The sequence below is a fragment of the Monodelphis domestica genome, chromosome 5, assembly GCF_027887165.1.
Source record: "Monodelphis domestica isolate mMonDom1 chromosome 5, mMonDom1.pri, whole genome shotgun sequence".
Taxonomy (NCBI): Eukaryota; Metazoa; Chordata; class Mammalia; order Didelphimorphia; family Didelphidae; genus Monodelphis; species Monodelphis domestica.
The window spans coordinates 323,206,780-323,223,198 of record NC_077231.1 but is presented as its reverse complement, the minus strand read 5'-3'; the positions used below and the strand labels follow the sequence as shown (position 1 = coordinate 323,223,198).

Genomic DNA, 16,419 nt, shown 5'->3' with positions numbered 1-16,419 from the left:
GATATACATAGATTTGTATATATCTATATATAAATCATCATATTTAAATGCTATTCTATTGTTATTCATGTCATCATCATCATTAAAACAGAGTTAAGAGAGGCAGAGTCAAGATGGCGGCCTAGAAGGAGAAGAAGTTCAGACCTCTGAATACCTTTCCTAACTGATCACAAACTGAATGCTCCTAGGGGATTGAAAAACGAACTTAACAACAAGATAGAGTCAAGAACTCTCCTGCTGAACCTAATTCAAAAGGCATGCCCCCCCCAAAAAGCTGGAATCCGAGAACACTCGGGTTTAAGGGGAAGACAGAAAGAAGGTCCCAGGACCCACACCCCCTCCCACCCAGAGTGCTGAGACTCCAGCGGCAGCGGGAACTTCTGGGCGGGCAAAGGTGCTGGTCTGGAGGGTGTACCTTGTGAGCAGAACTGTGCCAAGTTCAGAGCATCCAGCACAGATGAAGGGGAAGGATCTAGAGAGGGAGCATAGACCTGGCAGCCTGGCCAGAGCTGTGGAGATACTCCATATTTGCTCCTGCCTTCCAGGAAGTTTTGTACTCAGAGCACACCCAGCCCAATTAAGCTGAACTTAACCCCATCAAAAGCCTCCAGAACTCAGGGAAGCCCAGGCTCCACACCCATCCTCAATGACTGCTGGACTTTAATCCAATCAAAAGCCTCCAGAGGACAGGGAAGCTCAAACCCCAACAACCCACCACCAGAGACTACACCGAGAGATCTTCTGTTAAAGTTCCAAGAGGGGAGACTGACAGAAGCCCCCAAAACCAAAAAAAAAAAGAGAGAGAGAGAGGAGAAAGAGCACAGACAAATACAGGGAGTAAAGAAGGGGTGAATTTGAGCAAACAACAGAAAAAGAAGAAAGAAACTACAATAGACAGCTTCTACTCAGCAAATGGAACAGAAGGGGAAAGATCAGCAAATGATGAATAAAAAATCTCAGCAAATTGGATACAGTCTGTGGAAGAACTCAAAACACAATTAAGAGAGGCTGAAGACAATTGGGGAAAGAACTTAAAAATTAAGATAAGTCATCTGGAAACAGAGGCACTTGAACTAAAATGAGAAAATAGTGTCTTGAAAGCCAAAATCAACCAGCTGGAAAATGAAGCAAAGGAGATGAAAGATGAGGCAAAGGAGATGAAAGACGAGGTAAAGAGGATGAAAGACGACCTTCAAATAAAATCAGACTAGAAGGGAAAGGATGACTAAAAAGCCAGGGATGAAATCCACTCTTTAAGAACCAGAATACAACAACTGGAATTAAGTGACCTCACAAGGCAAGGCAGAAGGACACTATAAAACAAAACAAAAAGAATGAAAAAATTGAGGAAAATATGAAGCATCTCATTCACAAAACAGAAGATTTAGAAAATCGTTCGAGAAGAGACAATTTCAGAATCATTTGTTTACCAGAAGACCATGACAAAAGAAAAAGCCTGGACATAATACTACAGGAAATTATTCAGGAAAACTGTCCCGGTATTCTAGAACAAGAGGGGAAAGTGGAGATTGAAAGAATCCACAGGTCACCTCCTGTATTTAATCCCCAACTGACAATATCCAGGAATGTTATAGCCAAATTCAAAAACTATCAGACCAAAGAAAAGATATTACAAACTGCCAAGAAGAAGCCATTCAGATACCATGGAAACACAGTGAGGATAACACAGGATCTGGCTGCATACACACTGAAGGACCAAATGGCATGGAATATGATATTCTGGAAAGCAAGGGAACTAGGTCTACAACCAAGAATCAAATACCCACCAAAACTGACTATATTCTTACAGGGGAAAGTGTAGTCATTCAACAAATAGAAGAATTCTAAGCATTCATAAAGAAAAGACCAGATCTGAACAGAAAATTTGATGTCCAAGCACAGAACTCAAGAGAATCATCAAAAGGTAATTAAAAAAGAGGGGGAAAAGAAAAACAAAAAAACAACAAAAAAATTTTTAAGAGACTCAATAAGTTAAAATGATATGTATCCCTATAAGAAAAGAGGTCATTGGTATCTTAAAAACTGTTGCTATCACCTGGGCAGCTAGAAATTAGAGGGAACAGTGACAAACTGTATAGGATGAAAGGACAAGACATAAATAGGTATATAGATATATGCATGCATAAATACATATGTGTGTATATACACATAACAAGAGCTAAAAAAGAGGTTAATATTAAAGAAATGGGAAAAGAAAAAAAGGGGGTACATTTATACATCACAAAGAAGCTCATGGCGGGAGGGGGGAGAACATTGAGACATTGGAAGGATAAAGAGGTTGGAGATAGGAAATACTCAACTCTTACTTGCTTTGAAACTGACCCAAAGAGGGAAGAACAATCCAATCCATTGGGGCAGAGAATAGATTTGCGCCCTATAGGGGAGTAGAAGGGTAAAAAATGGACTGGTGGGGAGGGAAGCAGTACAAGGGAAGGAGAGGGTGGGGGGCAATTTTAAAAAAGATTACAGGGGAAAATAAAGGGGGGAATAAGAAGGGAGTGGGGTAGAAAGGGAAATAAAATAAGGGTGGGAACTAGGGGGACTGATTAAAAACAAACATTGGTGTAGAAGGAAAGAGTGAAAGAAGAAAAGGCAGGACCAGGAGTAGATATCAAAATGCTGGAAAATACACAGATAGTAATCATAACTCTGAATGTGAATGGAATGAACTCACCCATAAAACACAAGGGAATAGCAGAGTGGATTAGAATCCAAAACCCTACCATATGCTGTCTGCAAGAAACACACATGAAGAAGGTAGGTACGCATAGGGTGAAAGTAAGAGGATGGAGCCAAATCTATTGGGCATCAACTGATAAAAAGAAAGCAGGAGTCGCAATCATGAGATCTGGCAAAGCCAAAGTAAAAATAAATCTAGTTAAAAGACATAGGGAAGGTAATTACATCCTGATAAAAGGCAGTATAGGCAATGAGGAAATATCTGTACTCAATATGTATGCACCAAATGGCAGAACATCCAAATTTCTAAAGGAGAAACTAGAGGAGCTCAAGGATGAAATAGATAGAAAAACTATACTAGTGGGAGATCTGAACCTTCCTCTATCTGAACTAGATAAATCAAACCAAAAAAATAAATAAAAAAGGTAAGAAATGTGAATGAAATCTTAGAAAAATTAGAGTTAATAGATATATGGAGAAAATAAATAGGGACAAAAAGGAATATACCTTCTTTTCAGCAGCCTATGGTACATAAACAAAGATTGACCATGTCCTAGGGCATAAAAACATGGGAAACATGCAGAAAAGTAGAAATAATAAATGCAATATTTTCATATTATAATGCAATAAAAATAATAATCAGTAAGGGTACATGGAGAAGAAAATAAAAAATTAATTGGAAATTAAATAATATGATTCTCCAAAATCTGTTAATTAGAGAAAAAAAATCATAGAAACAATTAATAATTTCATTGAAGAAAATGACAATGATGAGACATCCTTTCAAAATCTATGGGATGAAGCCAAAGCAATATTCAGGGGGAAATTTATATCCTTGAGTTCATATATTAACAAATTAAGAAGGGCAGAGGTCAATGAATTGGGCATGCAAATTAAAAAACTAGAAAGTGAACAAATTAAAAATCCTCAGATGAAGTCTAAATTAGAGATCCTAAAAATCAAAGGAGAAATCAATAAAATTGAAAGTCAAAGAACTATTGATTTAATAAATAAGACTAGAAGCTGGTACTTTGAAAAAATAAATAAAATAGACAAAGTACTAGTCAGTCTAATTTAAAAAAAGGAAAGAAAAAAACCAAATTGACAGTATCCAAGATGAAAAGGGAGACCTCACCTCTAATAAAGAAGAAATTAAGGCAATTATTAAAAACTACTATGCTCAATTATATGGCAACAAATATGGCAATCTAGGTGATATGGATGAATACTTACAAAAATATAAATTGCCTATACTAAAAGAGGAAGAAATAAATGACCTAAACAACCCCATATCAGAAAAAGAAATTGAACAAACCATCAAAGAACTCCCTAAGAAAAAATCCCCAGGTCCAGATGGATTCACAAATGAATTCTATCAAACATTCAAAGAACAACTAATCCCAATATTATACAAACTATTTGACAGAATAAGCCAAGAAGGGGTTCTACCAAATTCTTTTTATGACACAAACATGGTACTGATCCCAGCCATGCAGGTTAAAAACAGAGAGAGAAAACTATAGGCCAATCTCCCAAATGAATATAGATGCAAAAATCTTAAATAGGATACTAGCAAAAAGACTCCAGCAAGTCATCACAAGGGTTATTCACTATGATCAGGTAGGATTCATACCAGGAATGCAAGGATGGTTCAATATTAGGAAAACCATCCACATAATTGACCATATTAACAAGCAAACTGACAAAAATTACATGATTATCTCAATAGATGCAGAAAAAGCCTTTGATAAAATATAACACCCATTTCTATTGAAAACACTAGAAAATATAGGAATAGAAGGGCCTTTCCTAAAAATAATAAACAGTATATATCTAAAACCATCAGCAAACTTCATCTGCAATGGGGATAAACTTGAAGCCTTCCCAATAAGATCAAGAGTAAAACAAGGATGCCCATTGTAGCATACCAGGCATGTTGGCATCTGGGAAGTATGATTGATGTATTGATATTGTATTATATATATTCATTTATCAGATACTTGGGCAGATCAGTTAATGATCTTTGTATAAGAAATTACAGTCCAAATGGCAGGAAAATTCCTGAGCCCCCACAAAGGCTTAGCTCTCACCTGGTCAAATCACATTCCTTTGAAAAGCGCATGTCAGGTGAATCTCCACCTTCTCTGATCTTGTCATTGTCTATTCAACCAATGTTAAGACCTATGCTATGTTACATATTCATTGATCACCTCTCAATCCACAATAAATGCTGGGGTAGGGAGCCCATCAAAACAATTTGGTACTGGCTAAGAAACAGAAAGGAGGATCAGTGGAATAGACTTGGGGTAAATGACCTCAGCAAGACAGTCTATAACAAACCCAAAGACCCACCTTCTGGGACAAAAATCCACTATTTGATAAAAATTGCTGGGAAAATTGGAAGACAGTGTGGGAGAGATTAGGTTTGGATCAACACCTTAGACATACACCAAGATAAACTCAGAATGGGTGAATGACTTGAACATGAAGAAGGAAACTAAAAGTAAATTAGGTGAACATAGAATAGTATACATGTCAGACCTTTGGGAAGGGAAATATTTTAAAACCAAGAAAGACTTAGAAAGAGCCACAAAATGTAAAATAAATAATTTTGACTACATCAAATTAAAAGTTTTTGTACAAACAAAACCAATGTAACCAAAATCAGAAGGGAAGCAACAGATTGGGAAACAATCTTCATAACAAAAACCTCTGACAAAGGTTTAATTACTCAAATTTATAAAGAGTTAAACCAGTTGTAGAAAAAAAATCAAGCCATTCTCCAATTGATAAATGAGCAAGGGACATGAATAGGCAGTTTTCAGTTAAAGAAATCAAAACTATTAATAAGCACATGAAAAAGTGTTCTACATCTCTTATAATCAGAGAGTTGCAAACCAAAACAACTCTGAGGTATCATCTCACACCTAGCAGATTGGCCAACATGACAGCAAAGGAAAGTAATGAATGCTAGAGGGGATGTGGCAAAGTAGGGACACTAATTCATTGCTGGTGGAGTTGTGAATTAATCCAACCATTCTGGAGGGCAATCTGGAACTATGCTCAAAGGGCGCTAAAAGACTGTCTGCCCTTTGATCCAGCCATAGCACTGCTGGGTTTGTACCCCAAAGAGATAATAAGGAAAAAGACTTGTACAAGAATATTCATAGATGCACTTTGTGGTGGCCAAAAATTGGAAAATGAGGGGATACCCTTCGATTGGGGAATGGCTGAACAAATTGTGGTATATGTTGGTGATGGAATACTATTGTGCAAAAAGGAATAATAAAGTGGAGAAATTCCATGGAGACTGGAACAACCTCCAGGAAGTGATGCAGAGCGAGAGGAGCAGAACCAGGAGAACATTGTACACAGAGACAAACACACCGTGGTACGATCGAATGAAACGGACTTCTCCATTAGTGGCAATGTAATGTCCCTGAACAATTTATAGGGATCTATGAGAAAAAACACTATCCTCGCAGAGGACAAACTGTGGGAGTAAAAACACCGAGGAATAGCAACTGTTTAACTACAGGGGTGGAAGGGATATGATTGAGGAGAGACTCTAAATGAACACCCTAATGCAAAAAACCAATAACATGGAAATGAGTTCGGATTGAGGACACATGTGATACCCAGTGGAATTGCGCATCAGCTAGGGAAGGGGTGGTAGGAGGAGGGGAAGGGGAGGAAAAGAAAATGATCTTTGTTTCCAATGAATAATGTATGAAAATGACCAAATAAAATAATGTTTAAAAACAAAAACAAAAAAACACAGTTAAAAGCACAATCAGTGCTGGTAACTGTGAGTTCAAGTTCCAGTCCCACATACCCAAAAAAGATCCTCCCACTGGCCTTCCCTTATTTTGTTCTTCTGTCACCTTGATGAGACACTGTTGAGTTTGGCCATTGGATACCCTTTTAGGAAGCACCTAGGTTATATCGGAGGGCATGCCTGAGGCTGGTGGTTATGTGAATAAAGAAAGAGTTTTTAGCCGTTATGGGAGATAGTGAAGATATGTCCTTAGCTGGTTTCATGGGAGAGGGATCTCAGCCAAGGAATCTTGCATGTGGGATCCTCTGAAGAAGACTACACACACATTATTGGGGGCCACTTGTGGCTCCATTGGGACAGATTTCCAGAAGAGCACAATGCCTTCAATTGTCCCCTGTGAGTTGGTCCAGGAATTCCAGTACTCCCCGTACCCCCTTCTCAGCAAAGCCTCCTAGTGCCTGAGAAGAATCTTCAGGAATATCGAATGTCCTTGGCCCAGTTCCCAAAAAGTGGATTTGGTGGTGTGGGATTTTAGTAATCATTAGTGCCCTTCCTCCTTCTGAAAGAGGAGGCTGGTGAAGGCCAGTGCCCAGTGAAATGCATGGCTCAGTGACCATAATGATTGGAGCAGTAAAAAGCCAAAGAGAGAGTTGGCAAGTTGGTCAGTTAGACCTGCTTTTCAGGAGCTTCTCATGGCTTCTTCACAACTAATATCAAAGGTCTCTCTCGAATTTAAAACCTAGAATTCTATTTGTTTCCAAGGCTTCTCCTTCTGACTTCTTTTTTTGAACTGTTGTTTTAAATGTCATTGTTCAATGTTCTCCATGTGCTCTGGCCCCTGGGATTTCTCTGATCCTCTCCCTCACCTGTACTTTCTTGTCTTGTAACTGCTAGCTTCCTCTAGAATAATAGCACATTAAGGAAATTCAAGGAAGAGACATTCCATTGATGGGGAGAAAAAAAGATTTTTGTTAAGTGAAAAAAAAAAGAAAATCTGATAATGATTTAAAAAGAAGCCAGCAAGAAGAGCACCCAGATTTCTACAGACTCTTCTTCCTGCCATTGTACCTGAGTCTGTTCATCTGCAGAATGAACCTGGAGGACCCTTCTGACTCCACAACTACCCAATAAGGAAATTAAGAATCAGAGCATCTCACTTAAATTCCAAATCTGCCATTTCCTTCCTGCTTGGCTTTGGTTAAGTCTTAATTTAACCTTTCTGATTCTAAACTCCCTCTTTTGTAAAGACAGGAGACAGAATTAAAAACTTATGAAATGTCTTCTCACTTGAAATCAATGATCCTGCAAGCACATTACACAATGAGGAAACTAAGGCTCATAGTTGATTTGCTAAAGAGAATCATAGATTCTCCTCCCTCTCAAATAGGTTGACCAAGTTACCCTCCAATTCCATCATCCTATACCGATACCCTCCAATGGCTCCCTTCTACCTTCATCATAAAAATATCTCTGTTTAAGTCTCTTTGTTACCTGCGCCCTTCTACTTTTCCAGTCTTCTTACACCTTACTCCTGTGATCCAACATCACTTGCCATCTTGCTGTCCTTTGAATATTAATGCTCCCATCCCTGACTCAGCTTTTTCTTTAAAAAAATTAAAATAGATTTTCATTTTTTCCAGATTACACATCAATATGATTATTCAGCATTTGTTTTCTCATGTTTTGCAATCCATGTTCTTTCCCTCTTGCTCCCCAAGGAGGTAGGTAATGTGATATCGGTTGTACATATATTATCATATAATACAGACTTCCATGTTTACCATGGAGTGAAAGAAGACACATGTTGCTTTGACTAGAGAGGAAATAAAATTTAGTCTGTTTTCATTTATATTCAGGTTCTAGTTCTTCTATGGTGGTAGCAATCCTTCTATTGTCATGAGTGGTACTGCTTTTTTTCACTCACTGCCCTCAGACATGGCATCCTCTCCCTTCTCTCTGTTCTAACCTCACCTTTTGTAGAAGGCCTCCTCTGGTTCCCCTGCCCCCAGCATGGCTTTTAGAGAGAACTAACTGTGGATGCTACTAACTCCACCATCCATCCTTGTCTGCTCCATGAAGGACATTGGCCAAAGGATTCACCACTTAGTGAATCCTTAAAGCTCTCCGTTTATGGCCCTTCACTGTCTAGCGCTTTGCAATTTTCCAGTTTTCTCACATCTTCGGTCCCAAGGACCTTGGTCCGGCGACGCTGGAAGATGGAAGCTCCCCTCTGCTGACTTGCTGCCTTTTCCCTTGCATGCCTCTATCACCCAAGGTCAGGAGACTCTACTTATGTGGGCTAGTCCTTGGCTGGCAGCCAGCTTGTGTCCATTCGACTCTCTTCATGGGTAAAGCATGGGTAACCTGCATGACACCCTAGACCAAAGCTCTCCAGGGTCACGGTAGAGAGGGTATATGGAGGACCAGGACAAACACCCAGAGGAGGAGGGATGATCAGAATGGAAATCAAACAACAACAACAATGCAACCATTTGTTAGTCTTCAATCACTCCAATCACTCAATGCTTCCTATCAGCCACTGGTCCAGGTCTATGATTTCATCCACAGAGGTAAAGTGAGAATGAGGGAGAAAAGAAGGGACAAAGCATTGATGAGCTACCTGCTCTGTACTTAGCACATCACAAATATTTAATCCTCACAACAATCCAGGGAGGGAGATGCATTAACTCCATTTTGTAAAGGAAAAAACCAAGACAGAGGCTCAATGACTTAGCGAGGGTCCCAGAGCTAATAACTGTCTGGAGTCAGATTTGAACTTTGGTCTTCCTGACCCCAAAGTCAGTGCATCAATGCCCTCTCCATGAGTGTGTGTGTGTGTGTGTGCACGTGTGTTTGTGTGTCTTTGTGGTGGCAGGCAAGGAAGGGATGGGGAGATGAAAGAACATAGAGAACCAATGGTATTAATGCTTGTTTAAATAATTATAATAATAAAGAGGAGAAAAAAGAGTGTAGCCCAGTGTGAACTCTGCAATTACATACAAAGGTCATGCCATTTTGAGGAGGGCCCACTAAGGATTTCTCGTATGTGTCATTTACCTGGTCTTCCTCCCCTTGCCACATGCCTGCGTCTAGGGCTGTTTTCACGAGTCCCATTTTCTTTGCTGACCCCCAAGTGTACAAATATTCCTTGTTGCCCGTGAAGACCCTGAGCAGGCCAGGGTGCTCCCATCCCCTCATTCCTGCTTCACTGATCACTCAGGTACAGTGGATTGCCTTTGAAATCAAGCAGGCAGCGCTGGGTCGAGCTCTACCAACACATTTCCCAATGAGCATCTTTTATTTTCTTTGCACAGCAAGCATATGTGAGGGAGACACTTTGTGGAAATGTCATCATCCCAGATATTCTTAGCAAATTCCATGGCATATTGAACTGGAGAAGCAGCGAATATCAGTTTTAAAGGTGCTGAGAAAACACTCATTCATTCCTGGTAAGAAGGGCTGTATAATGAATGAGGGAGGATGACAAGCCAGGGGCACTGAACCCCCGAGATGAAAGGGGGCTCACTAGCCATCTACTACCACCCATTCAACAACAAGTGCGCCCTCAGCAACTTCCTGAATGAAAAGAAGCCGTCTCCCAGAGGAAGGGAGGACCTCCATCACCAGGCAGCAGCTCCCACTTTGGGGCACATCTTATAGGGAGCTTGTCCTTCTATAAAACAAAACCTGCCTTTTTGAAAATTTTTCCATTGTTGCTGGTCATGATTTCCGTGGCCAGGTAGGACAAACTACAACCCTTTTTGGCATGCTGGCACTTCCATGACTCAAACACGTTTTCTTCTCCATGGAAAACCTTCTCAGTTCCATCAACCAATGCTCATTAATAAAGAAGCTGGGGGCCCTTCCTCATCCTCATGGCCTTCCTCCAGATGTTCTCTAGTTCATCAGCAGCCTTTCTAAAGTGTGACTCCTCAGCAACAAACACTGTATTCTAGACAGGATCTGAGCAGATGGGGAACGTGAGGGTGAGCGCCTCCTGATGTTTGATGTCCTTCTCAATGCAGCCAAGAGACAATTGGCCCTCATTTTCCTATCCCCGGCCATCACTGTGACTAGGAGTCACTATTAGGAGTAAGGAAAATAAACTCCCTCAAAATGTCTCTGTTCCCTTTAAATTGGATCTTGGTGTAAAATCAGTATATTGAGTTTATATTTATGGCAGTAGTCATATTTTTATATCAAATTTAGCACACCTCAGGCTTCACTGATATGGACTTGTAGGTGGGATGGCTGAAATAATTGTCATCTTGGTAGAAAATTTCATTTTGATTAAAGAATTCTTTATGTATTCCTGTAGAGTATGGAGAGAGAGAGGGCTTGTTGTGGAGATGGAAGCCCAGTGGTAATCCCTCTTTGAACACTTACTGGCTGGGAGATCAGAGGGAAGTTACTGAATGACTCTGATCATCTCTCTCTTTGTCTATAAGCTGATTGGAAGGTATTGACTCCACAAGGCTGTAGGGAGGAAAGTGCTTGGCAAACTCACTGGAAAATGAAGAACTGAATTAGCTGGTTCCATGTTAATAATGAGGTAATGTTACAGAGTGGCAGAGCCTATAGAGTTAGAAGGCAATACCTAGGTCCCTGGATCAGGCTCTATCCTATACTCCAGAAGCCTGTACATGTCTGCTGCTTTTCTCTGTGGGTGCTTACTTTTCTATTTCTATCACTCAGTGTAGTGGGTGACCCATAGTAAGTATTGAATAAATGTTCTTTCTTCCCTTCCTTCCCCCTCTCCCTCCCTTCCTTTCTTCCTCTTTCCTTCCTTCTTTCCTTCTTTCCTTCTTTCCTTCTTTCCTTCTTTCTTCTTTCTTTCTTTCTTTCTTCTTTCTTTCTTTCTTTCTTTCTTTCTTTCTTTCTTTCTTTCTTTCTTTCTTTCTTTCTTTCTTTCTTTCTTTCTTTCTTTCTTTCTTTCTTTCTTTCTTTCTTTCTTTCTTTCTTTCTTTCTTTCTTTCTTTCTTTCTTTCTTTCTTTCTTTCTTTCTTTTCTTCTTCTAGCTATTTAAATGTCTATTTTATACAATGTCTGCCTCATTGAAGTAAGAATTAGTAGAAGCAAAGCACAATTGATTGGAAAAGGCCACCATATTGGGTGCTACTCTCCACTTTCTGGTCTTCATCTGTCTCCAACTCTTTCACTTTCTGAAGGAGATTTTCAGTGCATTAAGTGAAGAAACATAATACACAGAATCATCATTTTAGTGTGAATTAAAATTGGGCTGATATACCTTCATGCTTTTTAATTACACAAGGGCGAGGTGTCTATTTTTCACAATTAGACAGGGAAAGATTTGTCTTTTGGAATGTGGAACTGAATATAAAAGGGCATTATAGGAACATGTCTGTGTACCTTCACATGTATGTATCTGAGTGCAGGTATCACAAAGATGCAGAACAAGAATCCTGTCACAACAGGATAGCAGCTTCTACTGGTGGGAAGGTGCCTGTGCCAAATGATCTGTGGTATATTTAATAGATTGGTTAACTTAGGACAACTAAACTCTTTTAATTACACGTTTTAATTGAACAGTAAAATTCCCATGAAATGGGCCAAGCCATGGTTGCTGGCTGTAGCATATTCATTCACCCATAGGCAGCTGCAGAGAGATGGTAGAACCTACTGACAGAAGCAGGGGATGAAATAATGTGTAATCACCTGTTATATTTTTCTGGGGAGGGGAAATTCCTGAGAGCTTGTTCTGGGAACAAGGACTGCCAGGGAAGATTCAAAGAAATGGAGGAAGACTTGCAATGCAGGTAGTCCAGATATATTCTCAGCTCTGCAGGATGAGAACGGCAAGAAATGGAGCAGTGAATATGAGGAGAGAGGCAAAGCAGAGAGGAGAAAATTGTGTCATGTGGGAGAGCAAAGTACATTGACTTGAGCAGCAGGAGTTAAATCCCTAAGAAGAAGGAAGCAAAGAGATAAAATAAGGGGGGGGGGGGGAAGGAAGGAAGGAAAGAAAGAAAAAAGAAAGACCAGAGTGAGGAAGGAAGAAGAGGAAAAACAGAGAAAGAAAAAAAAGAACTACAAAGACAACTTCACATTGCAAATGCCTTGAGACTTGTACTCTAGAACAGTCACAAGGGCTCTATGCCATGAGACTGAGACTATGTTGTTCTTGAGGTGCCATTCAGTGTTCAGATACAGATGTACAGCAGTCAATTGGATCATAGCACTGGAGAGAGATCTCTGTAGAGAAATTAGGGTTGGAGAGATAGATTTGGAATGTATCTGCCCAGGATTTATAATTAAAACCATGGAAACAGATGATTACTCCCCTTGACAAAAAGAAGAGGCTCAAGGACAGTAAGAGCCTTGAGGATGCTTCCCTTTGGCATGTAGACAGATTGTGGCTAACCCTTGAAGTAGTCTGAAGGAATAGTTAGGAAAGTAGAAGAATGAGCAAAAGCATAGAAATTCTGAAAGAAAATACTATGTGGATGATACTGTGAAACAGAGTGAAAGATCAAGAAAGAGGACTGAGAAGAGCCAATGTAGCAATTTAGTAATTAAATGGTTACTAATGATGTCTGAGGAAGACATGTACCTGGTGTGAGGAGTTGGAATTTTGCTAATGAGGGTATGAAAAGTTAGGGGTTAGAGTATAAATCATTCTTTCTAGGAGACTGCTAGCTAAAGGAAAGAGTGGTATGGGATGATAGGGTCAAGGAAGGATTTTTTAAAATCCTAGAGTGGCTATGAGCCTGTTGCTAGGAAGTTAATAAAGAGGGAAAGGCAGAGAGAGGGAGAGACAGACAGACAGAGAGACACAGAGGAGAGAGAGAAGAGAAGAGAAGAGAAGAGAAGAGAAGAGAAGAGAAGAGAAGAGAAGAGAAGAGAAGAGAAGAGAAGAGAAGAGAAGAGAAGAGAAGAGAAGAGAAGAGAAGAGAAGAGGAGAGGAGAGGAGAGAAGAGGAGAGGAGAGGAGAGGAGAGGAGAGGAGAGGAGAGGAGAAGGGAAAGGAAGGGAAGGGAAGGGAAGAGGAGAAGGAAAGGGTAGGGAAGGGAAGGGAAGGGAAGAGGAGAAGGGAAGGGTAGGGAAGGGAAGGGAAGGGAAGGGAATGGAAGGGAAGGGAAGGGATGGGAAGGGAAAATGCAGAGGAAGTTGAAATTCATTCATGGGTTTCCATCTAGAAAGGACCTTAAAGGCGGATGAACTCACACCCCTCATTTTATGGATAACAAAACTGAGAGACAGTGAGGTTAAGTGATTGCCCAGGGTCACTCAGGTAATGAATATCCAAGGTGGAGGGGAATGAGGACACAAACTGCGGGGAACTGGATCTGTCAAGAAGAAGGATCACTGCTTCTTCACCAACTGAGAGAGGAGAGCTAGATTTTGAAAATGCTCTTAAGTTTCATCTAACCAGAGCTGACAATGTCTATAATAAAAGATGTGTGAGCAAAAGACTAAGACTCAGGCAATCTGCATTATCCATTCCCAGTTTCTGAGCCTGGGGACCTATACTAAAGCAATGTACCCTCTCAACTTCCCAAGCATTATTCAGTGCCCCTCCCACACCTAATGCAACAGGTGCCATGTTAATGGACAAAAACACAAAATGGAAAAAAGTCTTTGTCACATTGTCCACCCCAAAACCTGTAAGCTTACATCCTCCTTATAGCCTAAATACTGACTAGGACATGGATTGCCATATGATGACACTGGTCTAGAGAACTTCCTGGGCAGGAAATTCCCTCTGCCAATGCTCAATTTCTTCTCTGCAGTTTAAAATCTTAGAGAATTGCTTAGAAGACTAAGTTAAGTGTATTGTCCAGGGCCACAAAACTAATGAATATCAGAGGTAAGCCTTGAATCCAGGCTAAATGACTTGCCCAGGGTCACACAACCCACTATCTGGCTAAAGCAATATTTGTACTCAGGTCTTCCTTTTTCTAAGTCCCTGACTGTGAGGTCAGTCTTCTTTCCATTACACCATACTTCCGATCATGTAAATAGGTATGAGAAATAAACACAGAATTTTTTGAAAAGGCAGTAATAATTTGAGTTCAAGGAAGGATTTCCATAGGAGGTAACCCAACCTATGTTTTAAAATAAGAAAATCATTCCATTAGGAACAGAAGGATTACATTCCAGATGTAGCTTCCCATTGGAAAAGGAGCTGATGGGATGGGAAGTTTTCCAAGCTGGATAAAGGTATTGGATGACCATAGGGGACAATAACCTCAAAGGGCACAAGGAGTTCAAGGAATCTTGCTCTCTACCAAAGGCAGAAGGTGGCAGGATACCTGGACACCAGCAATGTACTGATTGGAGGTTCGAGGCTGCTGCCCCCCAAATGAACACAATCTTGAGCAGCTGGGGGCTTATTTGGCTCATTGGTGGATGTAAGGATTGAACTGTCTACCCAGAACTTTCTCTTTGTCTACATGTACCTCCTTGTGCAGTGAGCCATGGTGAAGTCATTCCCTTTCCTCCTTTTCTCCCCTTCCTCATCACTGTCTAGACCAGCGGTTCCCAACCCCTCAATTTGTAGCAATGAGAATACATAATGCATATCAGGTATTTACATTCCGAATCCTAACTGTAGCAAAAGTACAGTTTGGAAGTAGCCACCAAAATCATTTTTTGGTTTGGGGTCCCCACAACATGAGGAACTGTATTGCGAATTGGCATTGTGATGCTTGGGAGTTGCCCAACTGTATTCAAACCTTGTTTAATTCAGTGCCTGTCGTTCTCTAAGGGATTCTGCCTCCAGATTCAGACAAGCTAGTTTTTATTATATCCTAATTGAGCCCTTATTATAAAGGAGAGGACCGGGCAGGAGAGAGCGAAGGACAAAGGGAGCTGGAGAACAATTGCTTTATTAAGCTCTCTCACTGAATGCCCAAAGACAGACTTTCCAGCCATAGCAGACAGCCCTGGCAATAGTAGGGAGGAGAGAGACGATGGAATGTTGTCTCCAAGGAAGAGCAAGTGGGCCATTTGGGCTGGAATATAGACTGCATGAAAGGAAGGAATCTGCACTAAAGTCTGGAAAACTAGGAGGGAGAGAGACTGGAAAAGGTTAAATTGTAATTCTGTAGCTCCCTTCCCTCCCTGGGAACTGGTTATTTGTTCAATAAAATAAGTAAGAAATCTCCCCTTTGATATCTCCCCAGACTTGCGTTTAGAGCAAACTCTGTTTATAGGGTAATTTGGAGAGTATGAGCCGCTCATACAGCTCACTTGTGTGCCTTGGTACGTTAACTCCACGAGATGAGCTTTTTTATCTGAAGTCCTAAGACTAAAGGGATTTCAGCAGCTGCCTGGAATGCTTCCCTTCCAAGCCATAAACCTGTGAAGCTTGTTCCTTCAGCCTTTGGACAGAGACAAGCAAGCTCAGTTACATGGTGCTAAACCCAGGCATGCTCAAATGGGTGAACAAAACGAAGGACTCAATTTTATAACCTGGGTTTGAATCTAGACAAATCTTTCTAGTTCTTTGAGTCCAAACACTTCAGTTTCCAGAGGAGGAAACTGAAGGATAAAAGGTTATTATATGAGGGGCAGTTGGGTGGTATAGTGGCTAGAGCACAGGTCTTGACTTCAGGAATCCCCGAGTCCAAATCTGGCTTCAGACACTTACTAGCTTTGTGACTCTGGGCAAGTCACTTAACTTCTGTCTTCTCAGTTTCCTATCTGCAAAATGAGAATGCTAAAAAGCACCTATCTCGCAGAGTGTCTTTTAGGCTAAAATGATAGGATATTTGTAAATGAATTTTCAAACTTAAAGCACTATTTAAATGCTAGCAATTATTGTGTGACTTGTCCAAGAACATCTAGAAACCAGGATTTGAACTGATATTCTTTTATTCCAAATTTACTTCTCCTTCCATTGTCCTAGCATCTCTCTTAAAAATACTCAGACCAGAGGTCCAACTCAACCCTTGATCATTTAGTGACAACTGCCTGCTC

At 40.5% G+C, this 16,419-nt stretch overlaps 1 protein-coding gene across 1 annotated transcript in view; it reads right to left on the bottom strand.

The window, feature by feature from the left end:
• THSD7A (thrombospondin type 1 domain containing 7A) overlaps positions 1 to 16,419 on the bottom strand; it is a 360,671-nt gene that overhangs the window by 195,282 nt on the left and 148,970 nt on the right. The window lies entirely within an intron of this gene.